This window comes from Colobus angolensis, unplaced genomic scaffold (assembly GCF_000951035.1).
Source record: "Colobus angolensis palliatus isolate OR3802 unplaced genomic scaffold, Cang.pa_1.0 Scaffold52, whole genome shotgun sequence".
Lineage (NCBI taxonomy): Eukaryota > Metazoa > Chordata > Mammalia > Primates > Cercopithecidae > Colobus > Colobus angolensis.
In genome coordinates this window covers 5,643,202-5,650,377 of record NW_012118710.1, presented here as the reverse complement: position 1 = coordinate 5,650,377, position 7,176 = coordinate 5,643,202, and the positions used below count along the sequence as shown (strand labels likewise).

Sequence of the window (7,176 nt, the reverse complement as noted above, 5' to 3'; positions counted from 1 at the left end):
ACCCAGGCTCCAAACCCTGAGCACCTCTCCCCTCTGATGGGCGTGAGACTATAGCTGAATATAACTGAAGGCTGGAAGAGAGGTTATTATTCCCTAAAGAAAAGCCTTGGAAAATGTCCAGTGGCTTCTAGGCCGGGTCTCAGCAGATTCCAAAGCCACCCAGCATCTCCCCACTGCCAAGGGCCTCCCACCTGTCCCGCCCTGGCCTGACTGTCAAAACAGATGTAGATTCTCCACTGCCCATCTCGCCTTCCTGGCTGAGAAATCACCAAGATCTACACCCTAATTGCTCTTTAAAAACAAGTTACACTTTTCACTTCCTGGAGTCTGCCAAATGGCTAGTGGGGAAGAAAAAAATGTAAAGCAGAAAAAGGGAGAAAAAACAAAGCCACATTATCAGGCAGCTTTGATCTCAAGACTGTTTCATTACTGCACTCTGGGTTAAAAGGAGAAGGAGGAAAAAAAGCAACACTTCAGGCAGGAAATGTCTATTATTCAGAAATGTAATATAATTATGTGTCTGCATGGCCCGTTTATCAGCTGGCGTTTTCTGGGAAGGATGTGGTGGAGTTAGACACATCATCTCCTCTCCTCACCAGCTCCCTCCCACCCTACAGCCCCTTTCTCCCCCCTCTTCCTTTTTTTTTTTTTCCTCCAGGACACTTCCAGTTTCCCAGGTTTCATGACCACTTACATGTCTTTCCTGAGTGTTTTTATATAGCGTAGGAAATTGGGTAATGAAAGCCGAGTCATACATTTCTGCTTTATGTTTCCAAAGAAGCAAGTGTGACTGTCAGGTTTACAAAAGATTGTTTATGTTCACTGGCGTGAAATGGGGAGCCGGCGTTGGGAGCAGAGAGAGAGAAAGGCCGGCCAGGCTGGGATGACAGCGGAGCATTCATCGTCCACGCTACAGCAGACAAAGCGCAGTCCCTGCCTGACAGGGACCATAAATCATGGGCGGGAGTTGCTGTACCTACAGCTTATACCATTCCAGATGACAAACACACAATAATCCACACAGCACAGGCTTTCTCCCGCTCGCCTCTTCCCCACCCAGGGCCTGCTCTCTCTCCTCTTCCTCACCTTCCTCCCACTGGCTTCCCTCATATTTTTCCTTGCACACCCTGGGGTTTCCCACTCCTCTCTCCCCTCTCCCTGCTCCTGGCTGCCTTTGCTTCTTCTCTCCCCAGCTTGTCTCACTTCCTTCCTTTCTCCTTGTTCCTTTTCCACCTCCTGCCTGGTGCGCTCACATCTTTTTTGGAAATGTCTTCTTTGTTCCTCTTCTCTGTTTCTCCCTCTCCTACCTCCCTTCTTCTGCTCCTTGTTAATCTCCCTTTGTATTTGCAACCTTTATTTTCTATTTTTTTTTCTATTTTTTCTTGCTGTCTCTCTCCTCTACCTGACCCCTGCCCTCCTCTCTCCTTCCCTTTCCTCTCCTCTCTCCTCTCTCCCTCATCCCTTCCGGCTTACCCATAGCCCCAATCTGCTAAGAATAATTTGCCCTCTATCCTGCAGATCCCCTTGGTATAGAAACAAAGAGAGGAGAGGGCACATTCTCCAGCAGTGGGAGCCTCAGCACTGGAGCCATGCTGGACCCCAGAGGGAGGCCAGTCCTGGGGACAGGACAGGGGCTCTGGCTTATGACCACCTGACGCAGGCTGGGCTTCCTCCCAAGCAGCCCGAGCAACATCCGAGTGCCAGGGCAGAACCACAGCCAATCCACAGAGCAAAGGAAGAAGCAGTGGGCACAGTTCCATGTTTATGAGTTGGTTCTTCTTCCCCAGATCAAGGAAACTGCTTCCTCACTTGATGCTGTTGCTAAGTTGTCAAGGGTTTATACTGAGGCAACTCCAGAAAGGCATTTTCAGTATTGGTACCTACTCTCGGTGCGCATGACTGTGTATGGGAAGGTTGGCAAGGCAAGGAGGGTGTCTCTGTGTGTCAGAGCTCCCCTCATTTCACAGCGGTGCCAGAATTTTCAGCAAGAGCCTTGATATGAAAGACTAAATCTAAGAGGCTTCTCGTACACACCTTGTTCCATCTGTTTACAACTCAGCTCCCTCTGAAAGTTGAGTTATACAGAAGCCCCTCCCCCATGCCCTCTGTCCCCTGAAGAACACCCTCTTTTTCTCCGAGTAATGAGATTCTTCTGAGATAATAGGTAAAGTGAAGATAAATCATTTTGATGATTTTCATTCAAGGATCCCTGGATCAGGGTTAGGGGCTCATTCATAAGAGGACTAGCTTGGTTAATAGCTCATTTCTGATTTAACATCACATGAAGCACTGGGGTCATTGTTTACAATCTGAAATGCAATCTAAGTTTACATTGCGGTTTATCCAGTATTTTAAAATGCCAAACTACTGGTACTCAAGAAATCATATAGACTCAATCTTGCCAGGCAGCTGGAGCCTCAGACTTCTGGGACCCAAAGAGGTTTAGCTCAAGGTATAAGGAGTGGTTCACAAGAATGGCTTCCGGCTCCCAGCCCAGGGATAGCTGCAGATGATCTGGGCTGTCAGAGAGTGGGCTGTCTACACAGCAAGCCAGAGACCCTCACTGTGTTTGCCTTTTTTTTTTTTTTTTTTTTTTGAGACGAAGTCTCGCTCTGTCACCCAGGCTGGAGTGCAGTGGCGCAATCTCCACTCACTGCAAGCTCCACTGCCTCCTGGGTTCACGCCATTCTCCTGCCTCAGTTTCCCGAGAAGGTGGGACTACAGGTGCCCGCCACAACGCCCAGCCAATTGTTTTATATTTTTAGTAGAGACAGGGTTTCAGCTAGGATGGTCCTGATCTCCCGACCTCGTGATCCGCCCACCTCAGCCTCCCAAAGTGCTGGGATTACAGGCGTGAGCCACCGCGCCCGGCAGTGTTTGCCTTTTAAGGTTTGCGCAACCTCAGAGTACAACAGGAAGAGTCCATTTGACTCAGAGCTGGGCATGAGCTGGAGGCGGGGAGGGTGGTGGTCTCTCAGGAGGTACTGGGATCCCACTGGTCCTTTTTCCCCAGAGCTCCTGTGGCAGTCTGCTGCCAAGATCCCGCTGAAAGGAGAATGGCCCATGTTGAAGAAAATTGGGTGACCACATTCTAGGATAATTAATGAAGCCTAGTAAGAAAGAAACCAGCAATCAAGCCAGACACGGAAAACGATCCCTCTCATGCCTCCTCCCTGAGCTAAGACTTGCTGGGAAGGGAAAAGGACTACCTGGTTGGACAACCCTTAAATTGATGCGTCCTAATTAACGGAGGATTTAATTCATCAAAGCGACAGTGACTGTATTTATATCATCTCCTTCAACAGGGCTGAGGGTCGGGCTATGGGGTTTCTTACCTTTCCCTTTCCTTCCTTCTTCTCTCTCTCTCCTCTCCCTGCTCTCTCCTCTCCCTCTGCCCCCTTAACTTTTCTAATAGGGCCATGGCAAGATTTAAAGAGGAGGGTAATTTCAAGAATTGTTCCAGCATCTCCCTGAAGTCTTCTTAATAGACCCCCTCAGCCCTCCAGTTTGGCCTGGAAAATAGCACAGGCCTGTTCCAGAAGCAAGGATGACAGCGAGTGCTGCCTAGAGGCCTGGTGGGGGAAGGGAGAGGGCCTCCCCGCAGGCAGGAACATGCATCACATACCACACCACATGCCACGCTGTCACGGATCAGACAGCAGCCCTGGCAGACCCTCAGAGAGCCCCTCATTTTACGGATGACGACACTAAGCTGGGAAGAGAGGGAGTGCCATGCTCAAGACTGCGCAGCTAATCATGGAAGAGCAGGACCCAGGCCTCCCAGGAACCAAGGTTCCCCCTCTGCCCCCCACTCTGCTTGCTACCTCCACACCCCCACATGTGGCAGCTGCTGAGAACACTCCCCTGGTCAAACAGCTCCCCACTGTGCTGGCTCCTTCCTGTGGGTGGAGGCCTCCTCTTCTGTAATCATTTTTTATTAGTATTAACTCTGCGAATTGTCATTGTTAAAAATAGTTACCGTTTATGAAATACTTACCATGGGTGAAGCCCTGCGCTACGTGCTTTCCCTAAGTTAATCTTCTCAGTATTATAAAGTGGGTACTACCTTCTCACTCATATTTTAAGATGAAGAAACAGCCTCAAAGAGATTAAATGACATGCCCAAACAGAAGGTGACTAACCATTAAGCCCATTCGTGTAGCCACAAGCTATAATGCCACTTTTAAATCGAAATGACTCCCAGAGGGCATTAAATTAAGCTCTTTACATTTTCCTGTGGATGAATGCAACTGGAACTTTGTATTCAAAGAGACGTTTCCCCAGCCCAGAGCTCCCTGCCACTGGAGGAAAAAGCAAAGCTTCCCCCTCGTCTCTGGTGTGTCTGACACTCAAGTTCTGCTCCGACAAAGTAGATTCCAGGGTAAGGGGGATCTCCTTGTGAGGCCAACACGTATCACGTAGCCAAACTGCCAGGTAGTGGGCAGCAGCAGCTGTCCACAGGTTACCCCCATAGTCCACAGAACCTTCTGGAAAACATCTATTTCCATCCCTTTTCTTACTCTCAATATAGAATTCCACCCAGGCTTGTCCCAAGCTTGTAAGGGCCCATGTTGTAGCTGAATTAATTGGGCCTATTAGGGTCCAGAAAAGAAAAATGAGTCCCGGTCCCTCCTACTCGGGCCATTAGTCACTCACTGCAGAATCCTAGGCCCAAAGAACAGTTCCTTTCCCAGGAAGGACAGAAAGTGGGGGTGGAGAGGGAGAACACAAAACAAAATGCCAGGTGGCCCCTAGGCAAGGGAGTCCCTTTCTTCTAAGTTGGGTCGCGCTCACACCCCATCCGTCAGCACCAGGATGAAAGGCCTATAAAACCAACACGGCGCCTGAGACTGTATGAAAATATATACCCTGATGTGTCAGGAATACCTGGCGCGCCTTTAACCTCAACTTCAGATGAACCAACACGCCTTGGAGCACATTTATATGCAAAGGCATATAATATGTCCCCTGTATCTAATTATCTGTCAACCTGAGGCAGTTTGTTTTCCAAATCGGCCTCTCGGCTGTGACTTTACGAGGTCATAAAGAAAACGATGCCACTCTGCACTGAAACGCAAGGAGAGCCTGGATCAACAAATTATACTCCTTAATGGTGTCTCTCGGCCTGGAGAGTCAGGCCTGGCAGGGAGAAAGGAGGCACAGACCCACTTCCCTGCTCCCTGCCTTCTGCTGAGGAGCAGAGAAAGGGGTGCGTGAAGCATGAGGTAACCCTAAGAGGCCCCATAGCATCAGACACAGGTCAAGGCTGAGTAGAAGTGATTTCCTTCTCCAGCTAAGTTTCCTCCGTTTTTCAGCTCTTTACGTGCAACGTCTGTCTGCAAAGTCTGGACACCTTCGGAGACACAACCTAGCTGGATGTCTCTGCAGTCTTCAGTATCACCTCAGGCCTTCCTGAACTGTCCTGTGTGCTGGAGCGTCTTTTGCTCCTGGGATCCCAAGGATTTTTGGTTGCAGAGAGGGGGAGACCTTTAATCCATTCCATGTGCAACAGCTTCTGCCTTCAGGCACCCAAACATCAAGATCCTGTATTCCACAAAAAAGTTGGTTGCAGCCAGGTGCTGTGGCTCATGCCTGTAATCCCAGCACTTTGAGAGGCCGAAGTGGGCAGATCACCAGAGGTCAGGAGTTTGAGACCAGCCTGGCCCACATAGTGAAACCCTGTCTCTGCTAAAATACAAAAGTTACCCAGGCGTGGTGGGTGGCACACGCCTGTAATCCCAGCTACTCGGGAGGCTGAGGCAGGAGAATCACTTGAAACCGGGAGGTGGAGGTTGCAGTGAGCCATGATCATGCTGCTGCGCTCAAACCAGGTGACAGAGTGAGATTCCGTCTCAAAAAAAAAAAAAAATGTTGCTTGGAAGATACTTTATTCCGCTGTTGTATCTGGGAGAAGAAGGCTTGGGTGACTCCCTTAAACTTCTAGGCAAGAGGAGAAAATGTATCCTCCCAAAGCAGGGAAGGTAGGTGGCAGCAACAGCAGCAGGAATGCTTTGTGCTCAATCGCTAGTGAGGCCATCTCTCCCCTGCCAAGCTCAGCACGACATGCGTGCATGCGCGCGCGCACACACACACACACACACACGTGCGCACACAAAGCGAGAGGGCGGAGGGCTGGTCTCGCACACAGTCTTCAGCTCCTATTAGTCCTCCTCTGATCTTTAGCAGATTAATTAGGAAGTTTGTCAGAAACCAGCCGTGAACTCCAGCCGCTCCTCTCTGGGAGTGGTAACAGAGCCAGCGAAATCTAAGCTGCAGGAATTCCTCTAGCCATGCTGCTCCTATGATTAATGATAGAAAGGAATAAAAAAAGAGGGGTCAACAGCTGAGTGCAAAGCAAGTTGCTAGACAGGGAGTAATTAAGATACTTGGGTAAATATGATTAATAAGCTCAAACTGGCAGGGTGTGCAGTAAACAAGGACTAACCAGATGGTCCCCTCTCTTCGGAGAAGGCTGGGCACTTAGAAACAAGGGGGAACGGGGGTGGGGGGAGATTGAAGGAGGAGGGAAAGAAGGGCAGCTTGGAAGGTATGATTGCAACGTTACTTTCTTTAGCTGACCCTATCTAGAGGAAAAGGTTGGGTCCCCCGGGAGGGATCAGAGCAGGGAGGTGGCTTGGAGAGGCACTCTGCCGGCCTTCTTATCACAGGCACCAGACACAAAGTTGGACATAGAAGGATTCTTGCTCAGACTCAAGGCCGCACTTCTAAAGCTGCTCTGGTCCTACTCCCTTCTCCCCCTACCCTTTCCCCACCACCGATTCCCTGCTTTTTCCCTCATTTACCAGCAAGCTGCAGACAAGACATACAGTGCACAGGTCAGTGTCACCACATTCATTCACTCTGGCTGCAAAGTACCACGCACCCCAGACCAGGTAGCTTCAACAACAGAAACGTGCTGTCTCATAGTTCTGGAGCCCAGAAGGTCAAGGTCAAGGTGCGGACAGGGTCAGCTCCCCACTGAGTGCTGTGATGGAGTGTCTATTCCAGGCCTCTCCTCCAGCTTCACACGGGCTGCTGGCCACCTTTGGTGTCGCTTGGCTTGTACACATGTCGCCCTGGTCTCTGCCATCATCTTCTCACGGTGCTTTCCCTGTGGGTGTGTCCTTGTCCAACTTCCACGTTTTTATAAGGACACTGGTCAAACTAGGTCAGGGC

At 50.0% G+C, this 7,176-nt stretch overlaps 1 long non-coding RNA gene across 1 annotated transcript; it reads right to left on the bottom strand.

Moving 5' to 3' along the window:
• Positions 1 to 1,749: 1,749 nt before the first annotated feature.
• On the bottom strand, positions 1,750 to 6,083 carry LOC105525181. The gene is made up of 3 exons (XR_001003867.1): positions 4,521 to 6,083; positions 2,882 to 3,949; positions 1,750 to 2,573 (listed from the first exon to the last, which is right to left on the bottom strand). It is a non-coding gene; the product is annotated as an uncharacterized LOC105525181 (long non-coding RNA).
• Between the last annotated feature and the right edge of the window lie 1,093 nt (positions 6,084 to 7,176).